This window comes from Gymnogyps californianus, chromosome 2 (assembly GCF_018139145.2).
Source record: "Gymnogyps californianus isolate 813 chromosome 2, ASM1813914v2, whole genome shotgun sequence".
NCBI lineage: Eukaryota > Metazoa > Chordata > Aves > Accipitriformes > Cathartidae > Gymnogyps > Gymnogyps californianus.
In genome coordinates, this window is record NC_059472.1 from 136,854,357 (window position 1) to 136,872,090 (window position 17,734).

The following is a 17,734-nucleotide window of genomic DNA, read 5'->3' on the forward strand; positions in this document are numbered from 1 at the left end:
ACACATACTCTTTCAGGAGTTAGCCCCCCCTAATCTGTTCTGGGGATGTGATCCTAAAACTCCACCAGTTTCCATTTTGACTGTCAGTGATGACAGTTTCAACTGCCTACTTGTTTGCTTCCTCCAGAATTATCTCTAGTCTTGCATGCAATCTGTACATGCAAAAACCCCAAACAAACAAAAAACCACCCCCTACAATTCAAATCTATGAAGCCTCAATCTCCTTTAAAACTATCCTTTCCTAGGATGTTAGAAAAAAATTTTACATGTTAGAAAACTTAACTGTTTGATAACAACTAGACAACAAAGAACTTAGATTGTTGCCTTGAATGCTAATATAAGCACCCTTTGCATGTGACGTGTTGCTGAAACTTCAGATTCTGCAACAGATACTGCCTTATGATATCATGCCTGTTATTCAGCACACCTGAAGCCTTTGCTGTTAAAATACAGCTGTCATTATATTTTATACCTACAGCTCTGTCTTTCATTGGTTCTCCTTATTATTTATGAGAATAAGATCAGCATGACAAAACTGATCATCCACCAAATTTCCTCACTTTTTTCCAAGATTACAAGAGAGATTTAAAATCCATAGATCAAAAATTAAGCTGGCAGGGAAATCACAGAATTTCAGATTATGCAAGAATTGAAGGCATGTTGTGATATAATGTTTAATGGCAGCATCAAAAGAACTCTATTTTCTTCCTGTGTGCTGTTCAAATCCTTCTGTTCTCCTGGAGCCTCATATGATGGCTCTCAAAGAGAATTCAACAGCATTGGTATAATAGGGATGCTATCCAGAGATCTGGCCCCATCTATTTTGGAATATAAAATATATTACACAAATTCAGGAAATGTAAAAGTGATGTATTCTTGTTTGAATTCCTCTTTGTATATAATTTCTCCTCAATCCTAGAGCACTTTGATATTATCTTTTAAGGCACATTTTTATCATGACAGTTTGACTTTCCAGCACCTATTCTGGGTGAAACTCAGGGAATTCCGTACTTTGCTAGCTACAGTATCACATTAAAGACTGGTTAGACAAGCAGAAAATTAGGTACAGTGTGGTCAACAGTAAATAAAAACTTAAGCACAAGGAAGTAAAATATTTTGAGTACAATAAACTGTTCTCATTTTGCAAGGAAGACTGTTATGGGAAATACTGGTGTAAAAGTTCTTGTGTTTTTTGGTGTCTCATTCAGAAAAATATGATGCAATTTGTAGACATCAAATCAGTTAAGATGTTAGATGTATTTCTACCCTCAGCAATTTCTCACCAGTTTAACAGTCTGCATCCTACATGGAGCTAAGCCATGATATTTCAAAGACACAGGAATTGCTGCAATAGTTATTCAGGGTATTATTCATTAGGGCACTCCTGAATATTATGTAAACCGAGATTAAATTCCCTGCCTGAGGTTACAGCAAATTCCTTGCTGTTTTCAGAAAGTCAAACAAACATTTCTGAGGTACAACTTGTGCTTATATTAGAAAGAAACAAATTCATGAAGATTTCTCCTGAGCTGAGCCGTCATTCTCATAATCCTCTTCCCTCCAGCTACATCCAAAGTAGACTTACGTTTTGACAAGATTTAGTTTGTTCTTATGTTGTGATGAGAGATGCCAGATTCAGTCTGGAAAGTGGATGGAGTCAAAATGTATTTGGATTTCTCTTTCTCTGAATGTTTAACCTTTTCCTGGCCAAAATTTTGTCCAGGTATAATTTGGGGATTTGGATCATTTGGCAGAGATTTCAACATATCTTCATAGCTACAAAAGGGACATCAGATGTTCAGAAATTCTTTACATATGACTAGTAAGAATGCAAAAATCAGCCTCATTGCTCATGCACTTAGCCCTGGAGTAGACCCCTTAAAGAAAAGCAGCTGGCTTTGCAATGGTGAACAGTATAGCATTGCTGTAAATCATTCTGGATTCTAGATCAAAGTTTAAAACAGACACCTGACCCAGAGGAAGAGGGAAAAAAGGTTTCTTTTTAGGAAGTATAACAACCAAAACCATCCAAAAAAGAGAGGCCCTCTCCCTAAGTCAATAGTAGTTTTGAGATCATAGGAGGAATTAGTGAAGTTTGGCTACCCTTGCCAAATCCCAGGACAAGTGTCTCCTTAGTAAATTGTTAGCCACCCCCACAGCCAAAGTGACAGCCATTCAGTGAGCCTGAAGAGCAGACAGGCCAGTCTACATATTAATGTGTTCTGGGCACATTGAACTTACTGAGAATCCACAGTAGTTCCAGCCTTCCCTGGATGCTACCACTGACTCACTACTCAGTAGACCAGCAGGAGCTAGTTCTACAGAGACCGTAGGCAAACGGCTAAGGTCCACCCTGGCAAAATTCCCAGGCATTTAAAGGAGATATACCCTTACGATATACCTCTTATCTAGAGATACATTCTTTAGAGAGATGTTCTCTAGATAGGATAATGGCTTCCCTAGCAGCAGATTACAAAATTCTTAAATTTCACTTTGTCTACAAAATTTGGATAATACTCCTCATTTACCACATCTTTTCAGAGAACATCTGCCCTGTTGAACATACCGCCCCAATGGTATAGTGAAGGGCAAGCAAAACTAGGCAGAGGTTAAACACTCATGATATAGGCAATATACAGTTTAGCTGTACCTCACTGCCAAGATTGGATACATTTTACCTACTTTTTCATTTACCATACTGTACTGTAAAGAACATTATCTCTAGTAGGAAGAGAATTAATTTCTTTGTCCATAACAACAATTTAGTGTTCTAGACTCTTCCCAAGAAGCAAACAAATCCATGTGAATCTCTCAGGATCGTAAGCATGATATTGTTGTCATGAGTCAGATACAGATTAGGCAGATCTTGTTAGTCAAACAACCTTGGATATCTGTTTTCTGAATATATGGCATGAGCTTTAGTGAAATATATTAATTGGCAGTGTGTCTAATTTTAGTGCTTTTATTATCTTCATTTCATTACATTGTGCTTCCACAGATAGTCCAATAAGTCATTTGTAGGGAAGTGCCTAATTTTAAGAGTTCAAGGTGACCAACAAGTAGTTTTTGAAATACATGTGGATCTTAAGTATCCAGACATAATTTCCATGATGCATATATGCCACATAAACAGCAGTGTTAGATGTCGATTAGATTTGGTTGAGAAGTCCCAATACCAGCAACAGAAGGAAGTACATTAGCCAGGCCTGCTGAGACAAACCTTGTGGGACACCCTCAGAAGCTGCTGCACACACTGCCCATCTGTAATAAATCTGGGATGTCCTAACAATATCCTAACAACAATGACATTGTCCTTGAGTAGCTATTGTCATCACTTCCTTGTACACTATTATCAGAGTTGCTGTTTCCTGAGATATGTAATGTATCTTTTCTGAGTCTGGCTTTTGTAAAATGTCAATGTGTGGCCCCCAGAGCAAGAAAAGCTGGCTTCATCTGAGTAACTGAAGATATAATGGGCCCTGATTAAAGTTATACTAGATTTTATACTTGGAAAACTCTTAATGGATTGTACAAAACACACATACCCATGCTCCTGCTACTCCTACTACCACAATTATTATTATTTCAGTGTTTTCCCCTCAGCAGAATGAACTATGATAAAACTACAACAGAAATAGCAAAATATTATGTATAATTAGTCACAGAAGGCCATATTTTGTCTGCCATCTTTGACTACTACTATAACACTAAATAAAACCAGTCCCTAGTCCCAACAGGAAGCATTACAGCCTTGCCGCATCCACGTTGCAAAAATCTTTCCCAGAATATGGTAGCAACTTCTAAGCTGATTATTGAGAATCATGCCTGGCATGTCCTTTCCCCCTAGAATTGGATACTGCTTGGGAGAGCACCAGTAAGCACAGACAAAAAGCACATACCAGGGATCCTGCTTCCCATTGAACCATAGGAACAATTGTGGTACAGTGCTCAAGTCCATTAAGCAAGTACTTTGTTCCATTTAGCAGCAGATGCAGTATTTAAATGCTAAATTAGGTGCTGCAATGTTCAACATTAATATCCTAGTCCATGCACCTTCTTAGGCCCTTAATGGAGATCAAATTAATTATTTAATGTTTACTGTTTCTCCCTAAACCTATAAATGTGCAAAAAGCTAAATATTAGGCTATTTTACAATGAGAGGAACAGATTTTCAGAAAAGTTCAAGAATAATACAACTGAATCTTCCTAAAGCAAACAGCTTTCATTTGGAAGAAAATACCTGTCTTGATTAATATTAGTATAACATTAAATAAGGATAAATAACAATAAGCCATCAGTAGAACTCAAATTGTCTTTCAAAGGAGATAAGGATCACTAATTGCTATATCGAGTGATGTCAAGCAGCTTGCCTTAACTCACCCAGTAGGCCAGTGTGCAAGCCAAGAATAGAGTTCAGCTCTCCTGGGACGCAGTCCAATGACCTGATCATTAGGTAATGCCACCTTGGTTTTGTGTTAGCAAATTACGACTTTCTTACAACCCCAATCATAACAAATCTTGCCCCAGAATGATATAATTTTAGCCACATTTCCAGCAGGACTTAAAGCAGGTATATGTGCAAATCTAGCTTCAACCTAATCTGAACATGCTTTCAAAAATAAATTAAAAAAAAAAATCTAAGACTTATAAAATTTCCCAAGTAAACTATTTGGGAAGTAATTATTATTTATAATTTTTAATCCTGAAGCTTTTAGAATAATTTAATTTTTTAAATCTATTTAATAAAAAACCTTGTAATCAACCCAGTCTGTCAAGAAGACAGGCTATATCACATGAAGTCATTTTCTTCCATAAAACACTTCCCAATCTGCTGTGGATTTGCCTGTCTGTAGATGTTAACGATAGGAAATGTCAACTTAAACATATTTTTCTGCCTTAAATCTGCCAGATGCCAGAATGTGCTTAAATAAAATGAAAGCTCTGAAAAGAAGGTAACATTAATTTTGAATTCCCAAACCCAAGTTACTTTCATTGAGTATCTGGGAAAGAAGTGCAGTGTACATAAATGCACTGACTGATGCTGAGAGATACCAAAAATGGCCTCATCATATCTGGCTTTTAAAAATGAAAACTTTTTCATAAAAACAATTCAAGTCTTCTCCAGCCGAGGTCATACTGCGCTAATAGCATTCCACATAGTGAGTTGACTGGTTTCTGATCTCTTCAGCTTTACAAAGACAAGGCATAACCTCTAGAATATATTGCGGTTATGGAAAAGCAATCTATTCCCTCCAAATCATCTGAAAGCCATTTAGAAGCAGATAGAAGATAGCTCCATATGACAGGGAGATCATTTATACCAGGTGGAAAATTTGCTTAAATCACTGAAGTTAGTATGCAAGACACATTTACACGACCTTAGCAAAGCTGCCTAAAGCAGGCTCTGCAACCGAGCATGGATCTATCTGTTCATCAATACCTCTATGTTGTCTTTATTAAAATTTGCATTTATGTGTATTTTAAAGGAATGGTAGGTATGATGCTAGTCATGCAAGTGAAGGACATCACAACCTTTCCATAAACCACCACAGAGTGAAACTCAATATAGATACAAACCCAAAACCTTCCTATGGCCTACCCAGACACTACAGCTCCTCAGAGCATCACAACGAAGAAGATTTGAGCTAGGACTTACTCTACTAATCACAGGCCCTGTAATGTTCAAGGGTATGCCTATGACACTATACAGTCTGCTTCTGTTCTGAGCTTTCAAAAACATTTGCCCTAGTCTTATCTGATCAACATCTCTTCTTTACAGAGTCGTGCTATCAGGTCACTTTTCCCTTGTAGACCGTTCGGTAACATCTGCAGCACAGGTAACTTGAACATGTATTTTTTTTCCTTCCTCCTGAACTTCCCTCTCACTTCCTAAGGCTTCCATGGGTTCTTAAAAATTCTTAGACCCCTTGATGCTTGAAAGTAATTTCCTTTGGAATGGCGATCACAACCGTTTCCTCATAGCCATCCTTCCCCTAACATTGCCAGATATGACAAAAATGTTCCATTCAGTAGCAGTCAGTAATTTAATTAGCTTAGTAAGGTCTGAGTCTCAGGCCTCTACAACGTTACTTCATCTGATTGCTAAATTTCAGCCTTGATCCTTTCAAGCAATAACTTCTTTTTTAAAAAAAACAAGGTTGACAAAATATTTTCCATTTTTAATATTCATTGTACTCACTGCTTGGCTTTCACATATTTTTGTTTGGTTTTATTATGTTTCTTCATCATTTCTTGCTTACCAACATGAACTTATAACCTTCTACAAAATCTGAGAGGGAAAAGAAAAAAATCATAAAGAAAAAATAATTTCTTTTTTTTAATCACAGCTGAAAATATTCAATTTTCTAGCTAAATTATTTTTTCTATTGATTCAGATTTTCAGGCTGAAATAACCAACAATTACTGATCAAAATTTGCTTTCAACAAGAAATTTTACAACTATGAACTTCTGTTTGCATTTGGAGTAAAAAACCCAAAAGGTCCAAATGTTAAGAGTTTTCCATAGGTCAGAAATTTCATTTTCCAGCCATTTTTCCCCATGAATGCATTTAAGCTACCTTTTAGAGCCATTAAAAGTTTACTTGATTTGTTAAGGAACATGAAAGTGTATGCTTCCCTACCACTTAGGCAGCAGAAATCACTTTATTTAAATCTCTGTTCTTACTAATGGGATTTAGTAAGGGTCTGCCTGGACATGAACAATTCCCCCATTCAGAGGTGAATGCATTAAAGGTTCTGGGCTTAGCAAGAAGCTAAATGTGAACTTCAATTCCTTTTATTTGATTGGTGAAACATACATTATACAGTCTTTTTAATATTTCCTGAAAACTTTTAAAAATTAAACTCTCTGGGTGAGGGAAGGAAGTGCCACTGGGCAGGGGTACAATTCTTGCAAGTGGTAGAAATGATAAGGTTGGTTTGCAAACCTTAAGACTGAAAGTAAACAAAATATTCTAAGGAGGGCAAAGAACTAAAAAAGCTTCCCAAGCAGCTCCTATAATTTGTAGAACACTGTTTTCTTTACCTCCAACTTGGCCCACAATCGCATTTGACTCTTAAGTCAACTTCATCAAGGAATGCTAATTTGAAGACACTGGATGCTACTGTCCAGGCCTGAAAGACATCCACAGAAGCAGCTCAGGAAACATAGCTAGGATACTAATGTAAAGAGGAACATGCCAGGCATGTAAAAAAAATAAATAAATAAAGTAGAAGAAATAAGGCATCCCTTGAAAGACAACACAAGGGTATCAGATTTAGTGAACAACTGTACCAGTCAGACAACAATTCCAGGAAAGTATGGCTGAAACTGTATTTCCTATTATGCAAGAACAGGTGCAATTATAAATAAACAGTACTTTTCCCCATAGTGATTAAAACATTTGTTTTTCTATCACAAAGCCAAAGAAAGTAAAAAGACCCATTTTTAATGCAGTATATAAGTATGACTTTACAGTGCCTATAAACTTGCAGTTTCCTTTTAAGATCACAAATGTAAGACATAATATGCAAATTTCACTATGATTTGTCAAAAATAGTTTGAGCCACAAGTGTTGAGAAAAAAAAGGATTTTTTCACAGCTTTTAATGGCAGTGATGTCCTGTGTACACAGCTGGCTAAATAATGAGCTATACTTGTGAATAATTACCCCATCATTGATTTGTTTTTTGAGGTTTTTTCCAGCAGCCCAAATTCTCTCCCTCTAATGAACTTCTGATTCAGCCTGAAATAAAAAAAGCAATGTGAGCTATTTTGCAGATGGAACGTGAGGATATTTTTATGGACTGGTGCCAAAAGAACCCAAAATATCTCAACATATGTTTACAGGAGAGATGGTCTTACCCTCTGAGAATACAAAACAGGGGCTTGAGAAAAAAGGGAATTTACGTCCAGATGGAAACATTCATGCAATTTTTAAATTGCCCTGTTCTTCCCTGCAAGGCAATTCAAGGCAATTTACTACTGGGCAAAACCAATGCATTTAGTCCTGAATCAGAAAGTTACCACAAAACAGAAGATGTGCAGTTAGTTTCTGCAGTAGCTTAACTCTACAAACTTGTTTGGTGTTCAGCTCTTTATCCAGCCTACAGGTAACACTGGCAAGAAGAAAACCTCATTGATTTTTCTGGTCTGTAAGTTGTTGGTAGCTGATTACCTATGTTATTATTCTTCCCTTGAAGTATTCATTCTTGCTATTTCCCTGCTCAGCCTAATGGTCTCTACGATTCCTATTCTGAGGGTCTCACTATGCACTACAGGAGGTGGCAGGACACCTGACTTCTGAAGTTGAGGACTCTGCTAAGCATTTGCATTTGGCAGATGGAGGTTGACTTTTCTGAGTCCTTATGCACACATTTGTGAAGTCTACATAACAGTTATGTTGATCTTTACAAGTATCAGGCTGCCAATGGTATGATCCCAGCATGTTCATTTCCGTATTCCTGTATTATTATTGAGCTACCTAACTCCTGAGCTACCTATGGTATTGGTTATAAATTGACTGGAGAGACAGTCCAGAGAAAAGCTAAGTAGCAGTACGATTATTCTTTACTTCTCTATATACCCATCCTGGTACTGATTATTAAAGAGACTATTTGTGGAAGCCCTAATTATGCTCATCTGTTTACTAGCCTTTGGCAAACTAAGCAGACATGACATAAACAGCTGGAAAAGAATTCCACAACAACCCCAGGATATAGCAGTCATTACCGGGTGACCTTGCAGTGCATACACTTACAATCAATATTACGCAATTATTCAATCTTGCTTGCTTTTCCCTTCTTAGTTAAAGCATTTTCACTCTGATGTGGTTTCAAGACTTCTGATAGTTAATTAGTAAATGTACTTGATTTCTCATTTTTTAAAATGTCATTAAGCAGATTTTTTTCACAAAATAATCTAGAAAATACAATCCCAACCAGTTTTTTACACTAGGTGATCTCAGTTCTTGGCTAAGGCCAGTGGTATACCACAAACCAACACATTACACAGATGTGAATAAGCAGAAAGGAAGCTTGCATTTTATTCATGTGATATTTAGCTGTTAGAACTTCTAGAAAATCCTCCCTTACTACCCTTTAGCCCCTCACTTAGCTGTGAATAGCAGGATGTTAAGGGCAAACAGAGTAAGAGTTACTGGTAGGAACGATAAGCCGGTGGTTCTGCATCAGGCAGATATCATTAGGCTACAGTAAGGGTTAGGGTTCATATACTAAGGACTGATGAGCTATGCTTATTGCTGAATCCTGAAGGCTCCATAAGTTTATGATGAGGGATGCTATCAAAGGGCTTTTTGCAAATTTTCTGATCAATTTCTATTAACATATGTTTAGGATCAAGATTATACTTCAGCACGGCAGGACCCGAAAAGCTACGAATATTGCTGGATCATGTAAACCATTAAAGCCAGTATCAGTAAACACCTATTGTATCTAAGGGATATAGTATATATTTGTGCCCTATAGTTTGTCCTAGTCAATGTTGATCCATAGCAAGAAAAAAAATAATCCAAATTTGACTTGTTCATTATCAGTCCCATATCTACAATGTAGAAAATTATTATAAAGAAAACATCAGCGCATCTATCCAACTGTGACTGCATGTTAAATAAACTTCACAGAAGATAGGTCTTCACGGATACATTACAGAGATGTTTGAGAAGACAACTTATTGGAAATGGCGGGGGTGTGTTTTTTCGTTTGGTTGGTTGTTTTTTAACTGTAATAAGGACAACTTTCTAAGATGACAAAAAACTTCATTCATATAAGCTCCAGATGATGGTTTGTTTTGGACGGGGGCGGGGGGGGGCAGGGGTGTTTAGATCAGACTTGACAATTTGTTTCTTTTTATTTAAATAACCGCACCAATTTATTAGTTCATGCTAGCGTAACTCCACTGACATCAGTGCAGTTATTCTAGAATAGCAAGATGCCAATCAGGTTATAAAATACTATCAACTCTCCCATATATGGAGGAATGGTTTGTTGGGTTATGCTGGAAAATGGAATAACCCCAGTAATACAAGTACTACAGAAATAATGAGAAAGCATGTTACAGAGGATCCCCATGTGGTCATTCACTGTGGTTTATTAGTTTGGACTTATTACTAGGTCAGCTAGATGGCTCCTCTCAGATTCACAAGAATGTCTTTGTCTCCAGTTTCTCTGTCGTCTTGGTCTGAGGTGGGCTTCTTAGCTCAGGTGCAGCCCCAAACTTCTCGGCCCAGTTTCCCATATCCAAACTAATTATTCTCCTGACACCTGGGGTATTAAAAGGTAATGTAGTGATAACTACAGCATACTGATAAGTCCATGCTAAATCCAAACAATCTTCACATGGAGTGACACAGGGGTGTCCCCACACCCTCCACAGCTTTTCTAACCCTGGTAGCACAGTTCAGAAATGCTCAAGCTGCTAACTTAGACCTACTAGGACTTACTAAGCTTCAGCTTTGTGCTGTGCAATACCACATAAGCTGCTTTTGGATTTGCTGGTCCTGGAAAAAATATAGCCACTTCTATGAAGGACTATGCCTAAATTAATAAGCTTATCTAAATTTAACCTCTCTCTGCCTGGAGCCAGCTTGGGTTTTTCTGCACTTACAAACAATCTATACCTTGTTTAAGCAGCTCATGGATAATGGAGATTATATATTACATACTGTCATATATTATATGAGGGTATCTAGGCACTAAAAGAATTGGCACTGTGTGAGCTTTTATATAACCTAGGAGATTTTATTCAAATATCATTTTACTGGACTGGGATTCAAGTGGACGACAAGTTCATTTCTGTCATGGTCTTACAATTGAAAAATTGCAGCACTGAGTAAAACAGATTACATTTAGCTGTTATTTTCAGAGGTGACATAGAATTACTTTACTTTACAATTCACAATCCTTTACATAGAAATCCTTTGCCTTGTCTGTCTCTCTTTGGGGCACAGTCTCTCACTATGCATATGCAAAAATTATTATCTTGGAGGATGTTTATACTGCACAGAGGACCCATTCCTTCACTTGTGTGTATTAGTACACTCAGACAGAAAGCTGAGAAACACTGAAAGGAAAAGAAAGATTAATTTATTCCTGACTTTACAGTGGTGTTCTCTCCAGCAAATATGCATTTGTAGTACCAAAGGGTAAATGTTTCATTTTAAATTGTTCCTGATCTCAAGTCATCAGTTAGATATACAGTCACCACTCCACCTGCAGTACCTGAGCAGTGCACACATGTTTTCCTCTGAATTCAGGTCATTTGCTCCTTTTCCAGCTCTGCTTTATGCTGAAAGCCAAGTTTGAGAATTTATACCAAACAACAGAAACTGACATTCCCCCTGTTTTCTGTGAGCCACCTTTTCAATATGAAAACAAAGATCAAACAAATATTTCAGACTGTGTTTTCTCTCCAAGAGATCATTTGGCTCACCTGGCCAAATCAGTTTATATAACAAGCCTTTGTGGTATATGATAGTGACTTATTTTCTTTGGAATGAGGATATGAAAAAGTATTTTTATAAAGAGCCGAGGTTAAGATCTTTTTATTCAAGTAAATATTGAACACATTCCTAAGAATAGCCCTTCAGATCTGGAATAGGTTCAAGAACAGTTACTTAACAATCTGAAAAACAAATAACTCTAAGTTTTGATTTTGTAAGAAAAATGTCAAGAGGTAGATTGGACCTTAATCATATGACAGCGAATGCTTTGGCGTTTTTTCGTTTTAGGGTTTTCTGGTGGAGGGAGAAATCTAGGTAGTGAAGAAGAATACTTAGCAGAAGTTAAATAAAACCAGAAGTGATATCAGTTACTCAGATGCTCTTATTTGGTTATGTTTCTATAAAAACAGTAATCAAAGAGGATCCCAAACCAAAATTCTTGTTCAGAGCAATGCGGAGACAAGGGAACACTAAATCCTGAGATTCTCAGTGGGATTCAGAGACCACACTTCTAATGAGTGCAGGTAGAGTTTTGTACCAGAATTCTTTTGCTCTTTGCTTTCAGACAAATGCAACTCTGGATCGAAATTTCACTGCTGCCTGATAGATCTGGCTAACCTATTGAATACAGGGCAGATTACTGGACTCAGATTCCAGCTCTGCAGTCCAACTCTGTCTTTAAAATGAAGCAAACCAAATACACAAACACACCACTGTACAACTGTATGTTCCTTCTAGAAAAGAAAGTATACTTCCACAAAAAAGATCTTTTGCATGTTTTGCATCTCTCCATTCTCAAAATCCCCACCTGTACCTTTTCCAACCTACTCTTTTTTGCCTCCCTTAGCGCCAAAGACTCCCCAGTTTCTTCTGTAGCAAGTACACACAGTCAACAAGACCTGACAGCATTAAGCAGTAGTGTCTAAATGGTATCTGCCAAATATAATGGCATGTGTTGGCACAATTCAGCATACAAATCCGACATCTCACCCAATGTGCATGCCTATAAATGTCCTTCTTTCGACCAGTGAGTTTAGATAGCTAGTACTAAGATTACTCATACTGTACATGGAAGACCTTTGTTCCAGCCACAGCCAAAATGAAATACCTGAAGCAAAAAATACAGTCAAGCTCTCCCTCCTCTTTAGTCAGTACAGCAACTACTTAGCTCTAGTTCATGCTGCTCTTTCAGTGATTATCAGAGAGGAAGAACTGAGAGAGTTCAAGTCAGACTACACAGCTTAAGTTTTTCATCATGTTCCAAAAGAGTACACAAGTGCTTTCCAAGCTGCTGAAAGAAATGGGGGTCTACCCTTCCTCGGCCTTTTCTATAGACCAGCTTTTCGGCCTCCTCACTCACTAGTCTCCTGTGAACTGGAGTGCCTAACTCAGAGAATATGAATTCTACAAAGCAACAAGGCTCTTTAAACATAGATGTGGCTAGAGTGAATACCTTAGTCCTCCTGAAAAGCCTTCCTTTGGCAGAGGAAGAGGCTGGCCTGTCTCCACAGTCATTAGGCTCCACTAGAGTGGGATAAGAGGCACACAAATCAAGTGACTGTACAGTTAGCTGGGATGCCCTCACTAAGAATGAGTAGCTGGTGCTCCACACATGCTTTTTCTAAAAGAACCAAAGTACATCTCTAAGGTGGTACTTCTAAGAACAACATGGCAGCAACAGAAACACCAGTGTGAGAGATCCCAGGAGCAGAAAAGGCCTCTTCAGTACTTTAGGTGGCAAAACCAAGTACATCTATTTGCAGTTAGTTTGACTCAAAGACACAGAATAGAAAAAGCACTGTTCTGTGTTTTTATATGATCTTTAAATAAAACTGTGATTCATTAGTGCTGTTTGAAATTGAAGATAGGAAAGTTGGCAGACAAACACACACAAATTTTATCAAGTGAGTTGTAACCTAAAGCAAGTGAGAAATCCTCTACCATTTCATTGCTCACAGAGAGGGCCTGAAGAAGATCAGTTCTAATCACAGCAGTTCCTAAACCAAATGCTTCCCTTGCAGTTATTCCTCAAATCCACATCAGAGCATAGAACAAACAAAGGATACATATCATGTAAAGATTTCACTCCAGGTTTTACATGAGGCCTAGTATTCTTGGAGTGTTTTATTGCAGACATGTATGTCTGTAGATGGTGGATAGGTTCAATAAAGCCAGTTGTCATTTATTCTCTTATTATTTGGTAATACACTTTAAAAAGCAGCCTAGCTTGTCTCTTGAAAGGCTATGGTCTGTCACTGCAATGTGATTTCTTTTTTTTGTAAAAGACAGTTTTGTAAAAACCGTCTGTTTTGTAAAAACACAATGCTGGTGGAGATAAACTAAATAATTATGTTGAACATTCAGCTGGTCCAATTGGTCTTGGACTTTTGCTGAAATAATTTCCAAAGCTCTACAAATATTCAAGCACACTTGCACATTTGCACATTCTTAGTCTCTTGACTGGCTGAGCCAGTGCCCTATTAAATTAACAGTAGCTTTTCTGTTCAATTCAGTGGACTTCTGATTAGACCACAGAGAATATGATAATCCACTCTGTGTGGACACTTGTTAAAAGGGTCAGAGCACAGAAAGAGACAAGATGCACTAAGCAGGGGAAAAAAAATAAAGAGGGGGGAAAAAAAAGAGAAGCTATTAAAGTAAAAATTATGGGAAAAGCTGGAAATAGCTATAATAATAGCACAATCCATTGCTAAATGGCAATTGCACAGGCTTGAAGAACATGATTTGGAATCATATAAATTAGATTTAAACCATTTAGAATATTCTGCAATGAAAATAAAACCACTTACTTTCTCATGACATTACACCTTACTTAAACATACTGTTTATTTTTCCTTTGCTAAATAGGTTACATCCAACTGTGTTTCCTTCCATCCATTCAGAAGGGCTGGATCCTCAGCTGGGCTAATTACAATACTGATGCAGATGTCAACAGAGCTAGGTGAGCTGAGGACCTGGCCCATCAACTACCTATTGCCTATAGAAGTTGAAGACAGAATGACAGGAGCTGCTTCTTTTTCCCAAATTCAGAAACATAAGTTTTTGCAAGCGTATGTTTTCTGAAACAGCAGTACATTGTATCCCCATTCAGACAAACTAAATTATATAAAATACTAGCATAACTACTACCACTTTTGTTTTTAAACTCACAAAATCCAAAGAAAAGTTGTAAGCTTGCTTAGGTAAAACATTTAATACTTCCATATAGTTCTGAGATACAATGAGCACACTTTATGCATGGAACAGCATTTACCACAGGAATAACAAAACATGAAATCATATTTATTATATAAACATAATTCTGTATTATTAATTGCAATACGTATTATGTACAAATTATATAAAACACAAAACCAAATTTTAATACATGAAATTACATTTGAAATGTCAGACACTTAAACATTAGTAAAGTGGGTAATCAAGAAAAAAAAATTCTTTTTTCTTGTCTGTATTAAAATAAAGTTTTATTCATGTGACCACAAGTTATTTCAGGGGTCTGCCTCATTTATTGTATGGGTGAACTGTGTTTAGGTGGGCAGCTATCCAATGTTTTGTTTACACTTGGTTTTGCAAGCTTAATTTATAGCCCACAATTCAAATACTCTTATGAAATCAGAGCTACTAATTTCAGTGAGGACTTTTCTGTTGTTACAATGTGATTACTTCACAAGGAAGGTAAAGGGATATTATACCCATAAAACTAATAACAATGACAACAACAACAAATGTTCATATTGGCAACTGAGTGCAAAACCACTAGTACTTAGGATAATTCAGGAATCCCACTTTAATGTATCTGTAGCCTGATTTTTCGGAGAATACAATATATTTTGTGATCTGTATAATCAAAATTCTGACAAACTACGCAAACAAATTCAAGTCCCTGCTTCAAAACAAAGTAGCATAATTTCTCAACTAATCAGTTCTTTAAAAGAAAATTGGCCAAAAGTCTGTTAGCAAACCAAAGTTAATGAACAATTTACATTTTTTTTCTGAGATAGAAAAGCAACAAAGCACATTTTAAACTTCAAATCTGTCTATGCTTTAATTGAATAAAAGAGCTTCTTACAGTAGAAAATGTCAAAAATGTTTTAAATGTGGGAACTGCATTGCTGTAAATATGGGCATCTGTGCTGTTTATAATGATGGAAAATATCCAGGTATTCTTTGGATTAAGCATTAGAGCAGTTTAGAGTGCATTTATGATAATCCACTGAGAAAGTCTGGGTTTCCCACTGGCATGAGAAATAAATGCAGACTGCAATCTTTTACTTGAGGAACAAAGCATCAGTTTGTATTATATTGAGGTTAAAAGTATCCCTGGAAATGGCTATAGTCACATGAAGCAAGTCAGCTGAAAGAAATGGTAGTAGGCTTTATAAACTATTCTTTTTTTTCCAGTCATAGGAATATGAAGTAACATTTCTGAAGTAGAAAGAAACCTTAGTGTTTGCAATGCTATAAGGAAATATAAGGAAATGCTGGCAAGACCTGAGTCTTTTGTTGGAGTAAATGTTACCTGAGCTTTGTGGTAGAATACTTCAGTAAGCACTGTATTTCATGCAGCTGTTTCTCCTATGAATTAATGTATTAACACTAACATTTTTGCTATTTCTTTTCAAAGCTGAGCCAGGTTGTCCCCCATTCTTTCATGCATTCAGAGTTATAACTGCTCGCTTGAATAAAAAATGGTAACTTCCCTTTTTTTTTTAAACTGCTTTCCAGTCATAAAAATGGTAAAGCAGATGAGATGAATAAGGAAGAACAGAATAAAGTAGGTGGATTTGAAACCCTCTCCTTTGAAAACAGTGATTGAGCCAGCGTCCTAATTTGACATTAAAATCGTTAATTAAGGATGTAAAAATCCCCCAAAGATTTCCCCACTAGCACAATTTAGACTTCAAATGTGCATGTTTTGTTACAAACATTATTCATGTCAAAACTCCTATTTTTTAAATTGCAACCTAAACTTCTGTTTGATTTTTTTTTTTAAAGAGGGAATTAAACTTCATTTCCCTTCCAGTAGTTCTGCAGTTTCTGTGCAGACAGGACTTTTGATATTCCATGTTTTTGCAATGAAAAGAAAAAATGCTACAGCTTTTCAGACTTTGCAATATTGTTTTTGACGAATTATAGTACAGTTTTTCAAACAATTTTGGTGCAATCTCGTCATTTCTACATTCCTGCAGAAGTTCATTTTAACATTGCAAATGTGAGGTGGTGTAGAAGATCCCTGCACACTCGTTCAGACATTTTGGTGAGGCATGTTTATTTTATAGTGTCATATCACAGGAAATTTAAGGAAACCATCCGCATATGAAATACAAATACTCTTCTTTTCATTAGGTAGACTCTCCCTAAGTGAAATAAGTGATTTGAAAGATATTTGCTTTGATCCTTTAAAACAAAGACAGATAGCTGGTGACAGCTGTTTATAAACTCACGCACTACAATCATGCTGTGCTGAATTTCAAGCATCTCACCTATCATTTGAGAGAAATTATAGGGACCGTTGCCTCTAACCTGCACTCTGTAAATTGTATCAATTTCATGCATGCAGGAATGGTGAAATTAAGAAAAATGAACTTCTGGGGGAAGTTAATTCAAATGTAATCAAAAGGGTTGGTTTTGTCTGCAGGCTTCATAGCTTTAACAGTCTAATGGTTTTCAGGAAGTTTCCGTCTAAATAAAAAAAATGTTCAATACTGTCTAGGTAGATATTGATTGACCACTACAGCTCAACTAGCTAACCAGATAACTCAGGGTGTGATCTTCTCCTAAGGAACAATACAACAATACAGTTCTTCACTAGATTGCATTACCTATATGGAATATCTAGCAAAGAACTAAGGCAGGATTGTTTGATTCAGACTATACACTCATTCTTTTAGAGACTCTAAAATCTTTTAAAATTTAAATTGCTTTAACACATAGCAAGTGTGTGTATCAGCATCTATTCAGAGAGTGCCTGACTCCTTCAAATTCCTTGAGTCAATACCCCATGACTGTTATGTGCGTCCAGTATGCAGAACCAACTGACTTCATTCAGCAAAGTACTGCAAAGGAAGTAGACAATATTATGGTTGAATCCCAAGAGACTGAGTGAGAAGCAGTGGCTGATTGCTATTGATGATTCCTGACTTGGCAACAAAGAGTATTACTTCTTGGAGTATACTGAGATAAACAATACATTTTTGAGATTCTGGGACATGATAATACAAGATTTGCAAAAGACGTAGCAAAATCACATGTCCA